General features: G+C 37.5%; 1 protein-coding gene across 3 annotated transcripts in view; it reads right to left on the reverse strand.

Annotated features, from left to right (window-relative positions):
* The window catches only part of HERC1 (HECT and RLD domain containing E3 ubiquitin protein ligase family member 1), a 182,888-nt gene extending 165,654 nt beyond the window's left edge, over positions 1-17,234 (reverse strand). For all 3 annotated transcript variants that reach the window (XM_090270740.1, XM_090270738.1, XM_090270739.1), the window contains exons 1-2: positions 17,095-17,234; positions 1,657-1,751 (exon numbers count right to left, since the gene is read on the reverse strand). The gene's annotated coding sequence lies outside the window, so the exon portion shown is untranslated. The remainder of the gene's footprint in view (positions 1-1,656; positions 1,752-17,094) is intronic.
* Between the last annotated feature and the right edge of the window lie 540 nt (positions 17,235-17,774).

Genomic DNA, 17,774 nt, shown 5'->3' on the forward strand with positions numbered 1-17,774 from the left:
ATCTCAGGCTTATTTTAAAATTTATATGGACTGGCAAAGGAACTAGCATAGCTAAAGTCACAAAGCCTTACCATCAACTTAGAACCAACAAGGAAGTATTGAGAGATGTAAATAAAATATAACTCAATCCTCAAAAAGAAAGACATTTTAAAAATAAGACCATCCCAAAATCTAATTGGGCAAAGAGAGCAATTAACAAAGCAAATTACTAGATGCAGTCAATAAAACAGAAAGCAAGGTATGCTAAAGAACTGACTTCCAGTAAAAATATCCATTCCACAACCCAAGACAACAGGCTCCTTTCCCCCGCCTCACCATTCCAACATTACTGAGCATCAGAGACAAGTTACACACACACACACACAAAGCCCAAGTACAGAGTGCTCCAAAAGAACCAAATTTTATTCTCCCTAATGTTTACTTAAAGTGTTATGATTTATCTTTTAATCTAGCAGTGTGAAAGTTTTTTTCTCATCAAACAAAACAATGAATAATCCCAAATTCCACATAAAAACAATAAAAAAAAGCTTTATACTACTCATTGCCTCTTTAAATTAACCTAATCCCAAACAAATTTTTTATCCACTCACCTAGGCTTTACTAACCAGTCAGCTATACAGTGTGGAGGGGAGGGAAGTGGAAGGAAGTGACAGGGTTAACAATACATCCCAGTTTGCTTAGCACATTACCATTTTATGCCTGTTGTCCCAGTTTGTACCTTTTTACAACAGTAGAGGCAAAAAACCAAATGCCTATGAATATCCTAGTTTACAAGTAGAGTATTTCAGGTTATAAAACAGTACGTATAGAATTTTGAAAAAATCCTATAAATAGATCTAGAAAAAAATCTGGAGAACTATACACTAGAATTTTTTTATTTTTTTAATCCTCATCAGAGGGCTTTTTTTCCCCCCCTTTCATTGCTTTTAGAGAGAGGAGAAGGGAGAGAAACACTGATTAGTTGCATTCCATACACTCCCCGACCAGGGTCCCAGGGATTGCATGCCCCTGCACCTGGACTGGCATCAAACCCACAACATTCTGGGATAGGGATGACGCTCCAACTGACTGAGCCACCCAGCCAGGGCTACACATTAGAACTTAACAGTGGTTACTTTGCACAGTGGGCTGGTTTTCACTATTTCCTTTATATTTCCCCAATTTTTTTTTTACAATAGTACACATTATTTTCAACACTTAGAAGGAAGTTCTTTCCATTTGTTAAAATGCAGCATTTTTTTCCGACCCAAATCCTCATTTCAAAAACATGCACTACTCTAATATACATTATTCATAAATAACTGAGACAATGTGATATAGTATAGAAAACTTTAGCTTTTAAGATGGAGAAAATCTAAATTCAAGAATCAGCTTTACTGTGGAAAATACGAAACCTATCTACCTACCTATCTAGGTTGTTCAGAGGATGAAATGAGAAGCCATGTATGTAAAGTGCTTTAATGCAATATATTAATGTGAGTTATATTTATTACTAAAAGTACACAAATAAACTATGTAACCTCAGATCTCATAAAAAATGAGGGAGTCTTATTAAGTGAGCTCCAGTTCACTTTTAAGTCTGAATTCTAGTATTAACAATTATCTTCTTAACTCAGTCTTATACCTGCATCTAACCTATTTGGGAGGGAGGTGTACCTTTTTTACGAGTAACAGTTCCCAGGTCTCCATGTTTTCTATCTTCAGTGGGACACAGCCAGCTCTCCAAATTCTTCTCTTATGGTCCTGACTGCCTGAAAGTTAAAGAAAATATGTCTGTTCCCTCAATAAAGCCTTCAGATCCCCTTTTTAATCTAATTTTTATTTCATGATTTCCATCTGCCATATCTTGCAGTGTAGAGTAGTGGTTACATACAGGAACTCTGGAGCCAGGCTGCCTAAGCTTAGTTCCTGGCCCTGTTATGCCACCAACTCTGCAATGTAACCTGACCAATTTACTTAATATCTCTGTGCCTCAATTTCCTTATCTTCAAAATTGAGATAACAATAGTGTGCCTACTTCAAAAGCTGTTGTGAAGATTAAATGAATTACCAACTACATAAAAAGGAGGACTGACAACAGTTCCTGTATGTAGTAAATGTTATTTATGACTAAAGTCCTTTCCTAACGCTGTTTTCCTAAAATTATAATGCTTACAGGCTAAGATAAAACAACCAACATTTGCCTCTTGCTTTGTTCTCACTGATAAATGATTTACTGCCCTGATTGGTGTGTCTCAATTGGCTGGGCTTCATCCCACAAAGTGAAAGGTCCCTGGTAAGATTCCTGCTGAAGGCACATGCCTGTGTTGCAGGTTCAGTCCCTGGTCAGGGCGTGTATGAGATCAATGTTTCTCACATCAGTGTTTCTCTCCCTCTTTTTCTCCCTCCCTTCCACTCTCTCTACAAATAAATAAATAAAACCTTTTAAAAATTATTTACCTATCACTGTAGTGAAGTCATAAACACTATCACTGGACATTTTATAAATTCTGTGCTTAAATCCTCTAATCTGACATTTCCCAAAATTTCTCCATATCGCTGTAGTGAAGTCATAAACACTAACACTGGACATTTTCTTTTTTTTATTCTGTGTTTAAATCCTCTAATCTGACATTTCCAAAATTTGTTTCCTCTAGAAAATTTGTTCCACTAGCTCTTCAAGTGGTTATGAAGGGGGAAAAGGTTCAGCGATCAAAATAAACTTGGGAAACGCTGAGTTAATGTTAATCAGGTTTCTTTTTAAACTGTAGGTCTTTCACATGTTAACATGTATCATTACATTCCAAGAGGATAAAGTGCACATTGTTTACAAAGTTTATTTGACCCCAAAGCCTTTTGTCAAGGGGCTACACTGGGAAATGCTGCTTCAGTTTTTTGACCACCTTTAATACAAAATATGCTGCTATGTAAACTCAGTATTTTTAAAACCTGATTCACATACAAGGCCTGTTCTCAAACTCATGCTGAGAAATCTGGATCAAGAAATTAATAACTGTTGCTGCACAAATCACTTTCAAAATTCCTGAATAAGAACACTGCTAAAAAGAACAAACACCAATAACCAGCTACACGTGCTGGGTCACAAGCTGCTGTCTCACAATGGACATTAACCTATTTATTGGTCAAACATCCTTTAAACAAAGCCTAGTTACTCAACATTCCCAAATTTTCTCTGAATTTTCAATAAGGACTTGTACTTTACTGTTAAAGGAATTCCATCACAGAACCTTGTTCAAACACCCCAGAACCAATTCTAACATAAATAAAATGCCCTAAATATACAATTTACACCATTGAACTATCCAAAAAAGCCACATAATACATGAAAAAGGAACAATAAAATTTCACTATTTTGCAATCCTTGAGTTAATAAATCTAAGCAATGATCATCAATGGCTATTAACATCACAAAAAGAGATAAGACCTTATGTCCTTATGTTCCCCCCCCATCGAAATCATTCCTATGAAGTACTCATACAAAAAAAAAAAAAAAAAACTAGAAAACAAATTCTCACAAATTTATCAATTTACAGGAAGATAAAACAACACGTTAAATGGCATTACAAAGAAGCAATCAGCAAAACGGAAAACTTCTCAGGGTAAACAACCTGGTTTCTTTTAACAAAAAATTGTAAGGAAGGGAACAAAAACAAAGATGGAGGGAGAGTCCAAAAGGTTAAAAGTGATTTAATCAACATGCCAAACAACAGACCTTATCTGGATCCCACCTCAAACAAACTATATGTATTTATATATAAAATAATCAGAAAAAAATATGAAACCTGATTATATGCTTGATAATATTAAAAACTTGCTATAATTTTTTCAGTATGATAATGATATTTTGCTTATTTTATAAAGAAAAAGACTATCTTTTAGAGAACGATACTGAAATGTTGAAAATTTACAAATTACATATGTCTGAGATTTTGTTCAAAAAAGTGCAGGGAGTCCTGGCTGATGTGCCTCAGTTGGTTAAAGCGTCAGTCATTCGATAAAACTAAGGTTCGTGGGTTAGGTTCCCGGTCAGGGCTCATGCCTGGGTTGCACATTTGGTCCCGGTCAAGACAAATGCAAGAGACAACTAATGGATGTTTCTCTCTCTCACTCTCACTCTCTTTCTCTCTCTCTCTCTCTCTCCCCCATTCCTCTCTCTAAAATCAATAAGCTTGTCCTGGCTGAGGATTAAAAAAAAAAAAAAGGTCAAAGATTAGAGGTAGGATGGTGTTGGATATAAATACAGAGGAAACAAGACTGCCTATAATAATTATTGAAACTCAATGAGGGATACATGGGAGCTCTTCATACTATCCAGTATTTTAAATATGTTGTAATAAAAAGAGATTAAAAAATAAAAACAAAAAAACACTGAGTAATGGGATTATCTGCCTAGGACAGCAAATAATCTACATATTCCCATAACAGATTAATGCACAGTCAGGCATAATTGAAAGTAAATTTACCATGATCAAATTATATTTATAAAGTACAACAAGAAATCATTTGACATAAATTTCACTATTTTTTAAAATATTTTTTTATTTATTTTTAGAAAGAGGGGAAGGGAGAGAGAAATAGAGGGAGAGAAACATGAATATGTGGTTGCCTTTTGCACACCCCTAGAAGGGAACCTGGCCTGCAACCCAGGCATGTGCCCTGACTGAGAATCAAACCAGCGACACTTTGGTTCACAGGCCGGTACTCAATCCACTGAGCTACACCAGCCAGGGCGAATTACTCTTATTTACAAGCCTGTTAATATCCAACCAATTTATGGTTTTCCATGAGAAAAAAGTGTTTAAGTATGATTTAGTTTTAAATTTTTCTTTATTAAATAAAGTAGCAGTCACAGAAAAAATTTGCAGACAATATCACAGAGTCATTGCCATCTTTTCTAGTCCCTGATTTTCAGCCAGTGTGCCACGAGTGTGCCACAAGAATTTTTAAAACGCGCAGTACCTATTTAGTCAGGGGCACTGACCTCTTTTCCCTTAGGCTGTCAAATTTTAAAAAATTAAAAATGACAACAGCCAACACAACAATAGACGTATGGAGTGAATAAATCAAAATTATACCTTTTTTTTTGTCAGATCAGCAAAAATATATATTTTTGGTATGCCACAGAATTTTAGTAATTAGTTAACATGTGCCATGAGATGATAAAGGTTGAAAATCGCTGTTCTAGTTCTATGGGCCTGTGGTACTCCTAGTATTTATCAGTAGCAGCCTTACTGCATAAGCACTCCAACTCCAGTTCACTGAGCTCCAGACAGAACTACTTTTATCTTGTATACAAATACCCTTTCCTGCTTCCTACTCTGAAGTAAATAGCCAGACAAACAGATGGCAGACCAAGAAGGAGAGAGTGGCGATAAGGAGGCAGTTACAAGAGAGCATCACGGAAAAAGAAAATAACACAGAACTGAAAGATACTAAGAACACATAATATTCAGCAATTCCTCAGATTTTTGCAAAACAAAGTCACATTTTGTCAATCATCAACTATTTTTATGTGAAGTGACTCTATTAATTTGCATCTCACTTTATACCCTTATGCGAGGTACCTTTAAGAATTTTTAAAAGTCCCTCTTAATACCTGAGACCAATTTAAATCAACCAAAGCAATTCAACCTATTCCAAAATAAACAAAGGAACCAGGGAACACAGTAAACTTTTATAAACATTTCACTAAGGCTATATGTTACATCACCTTTTCAGAAGCTATCAAACTTTCTCTTCTAACCTCAGAAAAGTAAAGTGCCCCACCTCTATGCTAATTTACAATACAATCAAAACAGCATCAATATTACTTAAGCCAAACTGGTAGGCTTTAATTAAAATACCAGTTTAAAAAAAGATTACAAGAGCGTTTATATTAGAATTATTATTTTAACCTAAATTATATTTCTTAAAAATGCTAGGCTTTCAGTTTAACAAATATTAAGAACACGCTAATTATAACAGGCCATCTTTGTCCATTCACCATGCCAACTATCTTTTCTTCTGCTTCTAGATTAAGCAAATTTCCTATCACATATTTAAGAAATGAAGCCCATAACACCAGAAGTCCACCACTCACACTCTGGAAGTACTGGCGAGGAATGGCAGTTTTGCCAAGGAATAGCAACATCCTTTATGAACAGAATCTTCATAAAAGAGGGTCTTGCAATGAGAGGTTATTCAAGAGACCTTTCTTCAGGTAGCTACATCTCTCCTCTGTGGAAGCTTTTCCAATAGCAGGATATCAACTCTGCCTATTTCACAGAGGTGTTATAAAATCAATTGAGAAAAACGTTTATACCAAGGTACTTTGTAAATTAAAAAGAAATATATACATGTAAGTCATTATTTCACAACTTGTCTGCACTTTAGACAGCCGGCAGACTAAATTTGCTCCTAAGTTCTACTAAGAGAAACTTCATATTTCAGGGCATAAAGATTCACTAAAATTTAATTTTCTATAGAAAAGTACAATCCTTATACTAATTACTGTTCTAACATCTATTCCCCCTCTTTGGAAGAACAGAACTAGAAACATTACTTTAGAAGTCAAAGTAATACACAGCACCTAAAATTCTAATTGTCATCATGAGTTCCTGAACACCTATATAGAATGATCATGCCCATATGACATGCTGTGATTTTAGATCAGCTAAAACCATTAAGCTGAGGCTGGCCTTTTTCATGCTCTGTCCTTGACGGTTTCTACCAACATCCCGCTTTGTTCCTGAATTCTAATCCAGACCTTACCACTTACTAATTGTGTGATCTTGGGCATGTTATGAAACCTCTCTTACGCTTCAATTTCCTTATCTGCAAAATAAATGGGTTAATCGTGGATTAAGTAATAAATAGTTCAACCAGATTTAAACATGGTCCAAATGAAAGTGCTTAGAATGGTGCCTGATGCAAAGTAAATGCTCAGTAAGTGTTACCCATTATTATTCACTTATGTGTGCATCTGTCTACTCTACCATACCACCTTCACTAAATTACAGAAATCTCTCCAACATTCTCCATAATTCCTTCCTTTCAAAACAATGAGTAATTTTGAGAAAACAAAAACTATGACAATAAAACTGTACTGACAAAATTTCAGTATATGACTAGATAGTTGGTTGTATAAGAAAGTTCAACGATAACCTTTTATAAAAATACTAACTCTCACATGCTTTTAAATTATATGAGGTCTGTCCAGAAGGTATCCAGTGCATAATGTGAAAAACAGACATTTATTGAAGAAGATACAACAAACATTGTATATCAGACAATGACACCTCAGTCCCTTTCAAAGTAGGCACCTTAGAAAACCACACACTTCTCCCAAATGTCATCAGCTGCCCATCTTTTTTTCTGAATCTCACCGTCTGTCTGAAATCTCTTCCCTTTCAAAGCTGATTTTAGTTATGGGGAAAGCCAGAAGTCACAGGGCATGAAATCTGGCCTATAGGGGGCACTGAGTCACCTGGGTGATTTGATGTTTCGCCAAAAAACTCTACAGGAGAAGGGATGCATGAACAGGCGTGTTGTCATGATGAAGCTGCCAATCACCAGTTGCCCAAAGCTGTGATCTTCTGTATCATCCAAATAGTTTCCACAGAGGAATATTCAAGCTTAACACAAAATTTGATGCAGATTCGTTGCTCTACTCAGTCATTTTGAATGTGACAGCTACACAGTACACAAGCTCACTCAGCAGCGTCTACTGCGCCCACTGGCAACTAGAGTGAACTCATCACTGTTCACACATGCGCACATTCCAGTCCACTCTCCTTGGCTGCCAGGTTACATCGATGTCGTGCAAACCATTCTCATCATATTAACAATGGCTGAACTTTTTCTGGACAGACCTCGTATTACCACATAGATCATCTTCCCAGGTTTTTTGTTTTTCTTTTTAAGCTTATAAAAAGCAGAAATTTACTGTTCACAGTTCTGGAGGCTGGAAGTTTGAGATCAGGGTGCCAGCATGGACAGGTGAGGACCCTCTTCTGGTTGCAGACTTCTCTGTGCACCCTCACACAGCAGAAGAGTCTAGGGAGCTCTGCAGAGCCTCCTTTATAATGCATTAATCTTATTCGTGAGGGTTCTACTCTCACGTCTTAACTGCTTCCCAAAAGTCCCACCTAATATACCATTATCTTTGAGGATTAGGATTTCGACATATGAATTTGGGGGATCTGCCTAGTTCTAGATTAAGTTATCCTATATTTCTAATAAAGCAAAGCTGCTTATTTGAATTGTATCATATAAACTTCCCCATGACCAAACAGTTTATGGTATAGTGACTAACAGGAAAGATCTTAAAACATAGAAAAATTTAAAAGGGCTTATATAAATGCTACTATATTAAATTGTTGGTGGTGGTGTTGATGTTGGTGTTGTTTTAAAGCTTGGAAAACAATGTAGTTCCCACAAAATGAAATCAACAGAGACTTGAAATCAAGAGTTTAGAGTAAGGAAAATATTTCTCTTGCCAGTGCAAGGGATAATATTACCATCACATCAACAACACTACCATCATAATTAGATGACAACCAGAGAGAAAGAGTATGTCAAACACTGCAACAAGCTTAAGAGCTAAACTCCCAGTTTATTTTTTACATATCACTCAGCACATCCTATACACAATTGTGTTATTGATAACATTATATATTCTAAAATTTAACATTTCATATGTAAGTACCCAATGTACAAAATTCAGTGTTATTTAACTGACTTAATAGTTTTCCTTTGGCTTAAAACCTTAAAAAGGTAGAATCATTTAATCCAGCGGTTCTCAACCTTCCTAATGCTGCGACACTTTAACACAGTTCCTCATGTTGTGGTGACTCCCAACCATAACTAAAGCATAGTGATTAATCACAAAAACAATATGTAATTATATACATGTTTTCCAATGGTCTTAGGCGATCCCTGTTAAAGGGTCATTTGACCCCCAAAGGGGTCGTGACCCACAGGTTGAGAACCGCTGACTTAAACTAAGTTAGAGACAATTTTACTCCATAGACAACATCCTAGAGCTGCACCCCTAGCTTAGTCTTTCTAGGTACTGGAATAAACAAGATATGTAAGGTTCCTGCTCTTGTGGACTTTACAGTCTAGTGAGGAAGACAAATAATAAACAAGTAGACAAATAAGTCATTCAATTTCAGGAAGCATAAATGCCACAGAAAACGAGAGGTAGAGAGACATGGAGTGGGGATAATCACTGTTTTCTATAGTGCTATCATTGACTATCTCACTAAAGAGGGAGACTCTGAGGACCCCTCTGAATGATGTAAGGGAGCAAGTAGTGCAAAGACAGGAGTAAAGAGCACTCCAAACAGAGCAAAAACAAATATTAAGCCCTGGAAATGCACCTGGCATGATGAAAGAATATAGGGAAGTTCAGTGTAGCAGAACTGGAATGAACAAAGAAAGGTATGCAGGCACTACATAGCTATATCATTTAGCACCTTGTATGCTATCCCTAGGAATTTGGCCATTTTCATTATAAAAGAAAGTCACTGTAAAATATTAAATAGAGGAGTGGCCTACCTGACAGTTAAAAAGATCATCCTAGCTATAAAGTACATAATAGACTGTAGGAGGTCAAGTGAAAAAGAATAAAAACCAGTTAAGAGAATATCATAATTATCTAAGCAGATGAGAAGGTGGTTTAGACTAGAGTAATAAGGTAGAGATGATGATATGTGATCAGATTAGAAATATATTCAAGAGATAGAGCCAAGATTTGCTGATGGACTGGTTATAGGGTAGAAAGAAAAGGAATCACAGATGACACCTAGACTTTTGGCCTGAGCAACTAGTTAAATGGTCCTACCTTTTGCTAAGAGTAGTTTCACAGAAAATGATGAGGGGAGGAATCACACCTTCTATGTTGTGCAAATTTAGTTTGAGATGTGTAACAGGCAGATGAACTTTGACACTGGACCTTAGGGAAGGGTTCTGGGCTGAATATATAAATGTGGGAGTCAATCAGCGTATAAATATTTTTAAAACCATAGAAATAGATAAATGTAGACTGGAAAAACTTTTCTGTTTAATCCTCATGCCAGCCTGATAGGGAGAAACTTATTATTATTCCCATTCTATAACTGGGAAACTGAAGCTAAGAGATTAAGACTTGTCCAACATCGCTCTGCTAATAAGTGGTAGAGTCATGGGGGAGAAGGGTGAATCTGACTTTCTCAACTGAGGTTCATTACTGAAACCAAAAATTCTGAAGTGGATACTGAAGTGAATATTTCTCAGTTCTCCCAAGGATGATTCATAACTAGTCCCATTGTAGATGCATTGGAGAGAATTCTTTACATACAATGAACATCCAAATATCCTAAAACATTGATTTAGTAGTATGCTCATAGAACCCCAGTTGAGAAAAAAAACTGTACTATATTACTATTATTCTATTATTATTCCATTACTACTTCTTCTACTACTACTACTACTAATACAAATAATTTAAAATGAGAAAGATTGGTGGACAACATTAAGTAACCATCCTGTGATGTTTCAGGGCCTTCTCTTTGTAACCAGTAAAACCAAGTATTATTTGGAGATTTGTATAGCACCAAAGGTGATTTCACTTTAATTAAGACTACACCAGACCTCTACTGGGTCCATTCACAATCAGCATTCAGCATCTGTTTTCCTGAGAACACCAGTTCATCAGAAAACCACTAAGAATGTCAGCTCCTCTGATGCAAGAATCTTAGTTTTTGTTTCGTTTTGTTTCCCAAACACCTGAACAGCGCCCTTTCTGAGAAAGAATTTAAATTTCCAGCCTTGCTGGGCACAGTTTGTTACCTTATAAGATAGGGATATTTTTCATGTTATCATAGTTTATTGGCACCACTAAAATCTGGTAGATTATCCAAATCCAGAACCTTAAACTCTCAATTTCACCTTTCTAAAATAGGTTTTTTTTTCTAAAGGAAATATTAAAGGTTCTAGATATGGCCATTACTGTTCAAAAAAAAAAAAAAAAAAACTGCCATAGCATGGTATTAATATGTAGTGTGTGAACTGTTCAAAATAACTATCATACAATGTGAACCAATAGGTACTATATCATACATACTCTAAAGGAAAAAATATTCTCCTTATAATTTCGGTTGTCCTTTGTTGAATTCCACAAGTACTCTTTCTGAGCATGGATATTATGAATCAATGTAGCACCTCCATTAAATGCAAATGGTTTCAAATAAACAATCCTTGCTAGACTAGAAATTGCATTCCAATCGAGTTCATCTGCACATAAGAACCTACATGTATCAATGCAGTATTAGGGGACAATCTATTTCATTTTCAAGCTATAAGAACCTGACAACCACAGCCATTAAGTGCCCTTTCACCACCAGTTTGGGTTACTGAAAAGGCTACAGAGAACCTAACTGGTATGGCTCAGTGGGCTGGGTGTTGTCCAGCAAACTGGAAGTTCACCAGCTTGATTCCCAGTCAGGGTACATGCCATTGAGGGCGTGCAAGAGGCAACCAATCCACGTTTCTCTCACACATCGATGTCTCTCTCCCTTTCTTTCTCCCTCTAAAAATAAATAAATAAAATCTTTTTTAAAAAAAAGACTACAGAGTACTTTTTAAAATCAGTCCTATCTGGCAAAAAAGAAAAACAACAACATATTCTGTTAGTGAGGCTGTGGGGAACACAGGTGCTCTCGTATGTTACTGGTGGGAATGCAAATTACTACACTTTTGGAGAAAAACTTGGCAATACCTAAAAAACTACATATGCACTTTACTTTTTACCCAGCAATCCCACTTGAAGGTACACTTCTAACAATACAAAACTAAACATGCACAGGTCATTTATTGCAACATTATTCATAATTGTAAAACATAGGAAACAACCTAAATGCTCATAATTAGAAGAACAAATAAATTACGATACATCCACACAGTGGAGTAGTATACAACTGTAAAAAATGAAGAATATTAAAAAAAATACATCTCTTCAAAGAGTGTACTGATTTGGAGTGATTTCCAGGATATCACTTTTAAGTGATAAAAGTGAAGTTCAAAGGAGTATAACATGCCACTGTTCATATAAAAAAGAGGGAACAGGAAAACAACATGGCAGTTCCTCAAAATATTAAACACAGAGTTACCATATGACCAGCAATTCCACTTCCAGGTATATACACAAGAAAATTGAAAACATATGTCCACAGATAACCTCATACATGAATGTTCACAGCAGTATCATTCATAATAGCCAAAAAAAAAGTGGAAAACCAAATGTCAAATAATTGATGCAAGAATGAACAAAATGTGGTATATTCATATAATGGAAATCATTAAGCCATAAAAAAGGAATAAAGCACTGATATGTGCTACAACATGAATGAACTCAAAAAATAATGCTAAGTGAAAGAAGCCATGCACAGAAGTCTGCATATTATATGATTTCACTCACATGAAATGTCCAGAATAGACAATTTCATAAAAACAGAAAGTAGATTAGTAGTTACTAGGAGCTGGGGAAGGGGAATGGGAAGTGACTGCTAATGGATACAGGGTTTCTTTTGGGGGTGTGAAAATGTTTTGAATTAGATAATGGTGATGGTTGCACAACCCAGTGAATATACTAAAAACTACTAAACTGTACATGTCAAACATGTGAGCTTTATGGTATATGAATTGTATCTCAATTAAAAATTGTATGAGAAAAAAAAGAAATATAAGAAAGCATGCACAATATATTCATTTGTATAGAAGAAATAATGGAAGAATAAACCAGAAACTGAAGAGACTGGTTCACTATAGGGCATGGAAAACAGATGGGGAGAAAAGGGTTGGGGGGTGGGAACAGGATAGCAGGAATAAGGAGTAATACTTCTTCAAGTATATCTTTTTATGAACTAATGTTTAGTAATAGTAATGTTTCATATAAGAAAATATTCAAATAATGAAAATCAACCAGGATTGGGGGTGGAGGGCAACCCAAAATGGAAAACAGAGTAAGAAAAGAACTTAATTACATTACATATGAATAACATAACCACACTAAAAGGAGTGGGGAAAAGAACAAACCTAAGTAACCTTAGAAAACAGACTTTTGCATCAGATACTATAAGGCTAACAACACATACACAAAAAGCTATATCCAAAAACTGCATTTCTCACAAGGGTATGGGTTGGTAATTGTAACTACTTGATGTGTATTCTGAGAGTGAATAGGTATGTTAGTAAACTATGGATGAGAGCCAGGTTTCTCACTTCAGAAAAATGTTACAAGTAAGAATAGGGGAAAAGTTGGAATGAACCTTGTGATGCTGAACTGGAATAGAAGATAGCAATATGAACTCACACTTTTTTCATATATAGAAATAAACATGTGTGCACACGCATGTGCTCACTTGCATGCATGGATGGGGTAGTGTAAAAACATAGTATTTCTTAGCTCTGTCTTCTGAGGGTCTCCGAGTAATGACACCCCAATGAGCACACCTAGCATCCAGATCTCGATTTAAATTCTATTCTCCAATAAAAGGAACCAGAGCTCCTTAGAGAAGTAGTTGATTCAAGGAAGAAAATAAGCATAGAACAGTCTGTGGTGCCAGAATATAAAGCAGTGCTCAAAAAAGGGTGGAGGCCAACCTGAAAAACAGTTTTGAGCAACATAATAATACTACTGAATTATAACCTGTAGAATAAAATACCCAAGAGATCATACTTATATAAATAAATAATCGAATAAATAAATAAGTAAATAAATAAATAAATAAATAAATAAGGGACATCTCTTTCTTACAGAAGAATTCCAATAATAAATGCAAAAGGAAATGAGAGAAATACAAAATCACCATTAGGCAAATGCCACAGTAATAACTGTTGCAGACAAGATCCACCAATGGATGCTAAAATCAGTGGGAGCAAGTTTGAAGAGAAACAATATATTTCAAAGTATAAAGAACAGTAACTTTACAGGGGAGAATCCAGCAGAGGCCACCTTAACAAAGCCATCAAGGTTAAAGTATCACTGGAAGTAAGACATATCAACACCATGTACCTTCTAATAAGATATACTGAGAAAGACAAATCACTTCTGTGATTTTCTTGCAAACATACATAACTCTCAAGCCCAAAAATGAGAAAAATTGTACAAAATAACTGATCAATACTCATCATTTCAAGGTCATGAAAGAAAGGAAAAAACAAAGAACTGACAGAGATTGGAGGAGACTAAGAAGATATAACTAAAATGCACTGTGGGGTCTTAGGAAGAAAAAAAAAGCATTAGGGACAAAACCGATAAAATTCAAATAAAGTCTACAGTTAATAGTATTATACCAATGCTAATTTCCTGATTTTGTTATTGGACTATGGTTATGTAAGTCATCAACATTATGAGATGGTGTGTGAAAGGCATATAGGAACTCTGTACTATCTTTGCAACATTTCTAAGTCTCCAATTATTTCAAAATAAATAGCTGAAAATAAAATTCATCTATCAATCACCTTATTCAACTTCCATATTTTCTTGCTCAGGGGTCTCATCTGAACTTTAATATTACCATTAACTTAAAGAACCCATTAAGTAACAGCAAAACAAACTAAAATCATAAAAATAAGATCTGGCATCTAAAAAGTAAATTTCCTACTTTACCTTCCCTTATAAATTTTTTAGTCAAAAATATTTGCTAGCGATTGTGACTTTACTGGCTTTGCAAACTTCTTTTTAAATGACGTGACCAAATGTTTACGTTTTCAACATCATAATAACCTGCAGTATGTGAATGTAACAATGTATTTCATTAATCTGTTAGATCAAAGTTTTATTTACATTAAAAACGATTTTCAATAGATTATAGTAAGTTTGTTACTTATTATTACATAGTTGTCAAACTATATTTTGTATCACAAGTCAATATGCTTGTATCCTAACACAATCGTCTCTCCATACCCCAAACCACAAAGTCATTGTTAAATTTTAAAATCTGAATTTTAAAAAATCAGCTGTGCAATGTACTCAGTCCTTTATTTCAAATATTAAGAAAGAGTCATTCTTGGGAAAATGCTTGGGACATTTGAACTGTATTGCTATTTATTATTTGCATCTTCTACTGACCCATCCAACCCAATAAACAAGTCTTCTAAATTTCTTTAATCAAATAGGATTTTTAGGAGACATTTATGTTAATAAGTAGATTAAGAGATACGTCTACATCTACTTTCTCCTCCATGTACCACCTGGATGTCTCTACTGAGAATGAAATACGTACTTGACCAACAAATGAGTGGGTAAGGGTCACATGCAAACAGCATGATTAGAAATTTAAGAAACAAAGTGATAAGAACCTTAGGGAAAGCAAAATTCATAAAAGTTTAGAATTCCAAGAGGCCTTAATAGCCATTTAATCCATTCCAATGACAGCCCCAGACAGATGACAATCTATCCTATTTTTAAAATCTTTCAGATTTCCAACTTCCCTAAATTCTGCCATATAATCCTAACGTGTGATTTGGGGGAAATACTACAAGACTATTCTTTGCCCTACCTAATACTTTCTCTTCTCAAACATATAATGAAACATTCTAACTCACTTCCAAGACTAAATATGTTATATGTATATATAAAATCAAGGATGTAACTCATATAAATGTGCATATATGTGCACACAGGCACCTAGACACTCAATTTTGCTTGTATAAACACACATGATAGAAACCTATATAATCAAAGGGACATAACTACAATCACAAAAGCACTAGGAAACAAACAACATCACATAATGATTTTTGTCTAAAAATCCATGAAATCAATTTTATAAAACCCTGAGGTAAACAGGTTTCTTCCCAGTATAAATAATCAAAGTTTATCTGCTTTCCACAAACACTGCTGCTTCTCAGCATCCACTGCAGGCAGAACTGTAAAAACACACTTGTTCTAGATCCAAGCACATAATGTTTTAATGTTTGATTTTTAAAACCATTTAGCTAACAATCATTTTGGAAGAAGGCCCAATAAAAGAGATAGTGATGACAGAGTACTGCCAGTGATAATGAACAAGGCAGTTTTAATCAAGCAGGCCAAAGACGTGACTCAGACAAAAACAAACCATTTTTGGAACATATATAAAAGGGAGAAGTCCCAATCAAGGATAAGCTAAGTACCATTTGAAAAAATTAAGTGTCTGTTAGGGAATACACCAAAATGTTAACCATGAAATGCTATCTCTGGACATGCAATTACAATGTTGCGTTAGTCTGCTCAGATTTGGTATTCCTACTATTCTGATTATCCTTATTTTCCCCGTATTACAGACATTTTTAAATTAAGGCAAAATTAAGTCCCTGTGCTTCCCAGCTCTCTGGGATGGAGAACGTGTCTTTTACATAACCACCCCGGGAGATGCGGTACCACCTCCCGTCTTCCTCACGCCTCCCAGGAACCTGCCACCCATCACCATGCTCTCCGGGACAGCTCTTGTCATCCATCATCCTCATCTCACTCTAAAGGACTAAACAATGCATCTCGTCTCCCCTCCTGGTAGCAGAGGCTATACATGGTTATTTTACTGAGGCGGCAGATCTGGAAAAAGGTTTACCAGATCATGAGCTTCCTCCACCCAAATGCAGACGAAAGAAGAAAGCCACCTCGTCCCAGCCTCAACCTCCACCCCTCAAAAGGTGGCCGGCGAGGGGACACCGGGGTCGCAGCTCTCCTCGGATCTGAAAAAAAAGAGCCGGACTGCTGTCCCCTGGCTCCAACCCCGGCCCGGCGAGAGAGGCTCGTTAGCGGGTAAAAGAGAGAGGGGAAAGATCAGAGGCGACCCCGGAGGGCTGTGGGGGACGCACAGCAAGCCGCCGGAGGGGCGGGTCCGTCCGCCCTCTAGGGCGAGCTGCTTGGCTTCTAACGCCGCTCTGTATGCGCCCCAGCCGCCGGAGGTCCCTAGGGCCGGGGGGCCCTCACTGTGCTGGGAGGGCTCCCTCAGGCCTTCGCATGCCGCCCACCCGGGACCCCGGCAGCCCGGCTCACCCGCGGCCCCGGAACGGCCGCGGCCGGCCTTGCCCTGCCGGCGGGGTGCCAAGCACAGGTGGCCAGAAAGACAGAAGAGGAGGCGTTACCGTTCGCGACTCGGGAGCTGACGGGGGTGGGGGTGCAGCTCCAGGGACCCGAGCCCAGCTCAGCAGCGGCTGCGGTGGCCGCGTCCTTTATTTTTTGCTGCAGCGGCGTCGACTTGTCAAAGGGAAAGACGTAAGAGGCGGCGGCGGCAGCAGCAGCGGCAACAGCGGCAGCAGCGGCGGCAAGCGAGTCTCGCGGGATTTTTGCGGAACTCTCGCGCAGTCCGGAACCCTCGCCCCGCCCCCCAGGTCCAGAGAGGGAGGCGAGAGGGGCTGGGGGAGGAGCACCGGACGAGGTTGCGGGAGGAGGGGAAAAGGGAAAAGAATTTAATTCGGGGGCTTGGGGGAGGTGGGGAGGTGGGGGTTGGGGGGACCTAGGTTGTTTGAAAATCAAGAGGCCGCGTAGCCCTCACTTTTCAGCCCTCGAGGAGTGGACCGAACTCCGCTTATGAGTCACAGTGGGGGTGCGTCACAAAAGACGGTGCGGAGGGAGGAGGCAGCTAGTGCCTCCTGTTTTTCTCCTGGCGGGCGGGAGAGACCCCACCGACCAGCCTCCCGGTTCTGGGGACGAAAAGACACTTTGAAAAGCTGACCGCCAGGCCCGGTCGGCCACACCCCTTTATCTCGACGCGCGCCGCCTGCTCTGTGTGCTCTTTATCTCCCATCATACCCGGCCCTAGACT

This window comes from Furipterus horrens, unplaced genomic scaffold (genome assembly GCF_987537825.1).
Source record: "Furipterus horrens unplaced genomic scaffold, mFurHor1.1.pri manual_scaffold_3, whole genome shotgun sequence".
Classification (NCBI taxonomy): domain Eukaryota; kingdom Metazoa; phylum Chordata; class Mammalia; order Chiroptera; family Furipteridae; genus Furipterus; species Furipterus horrens.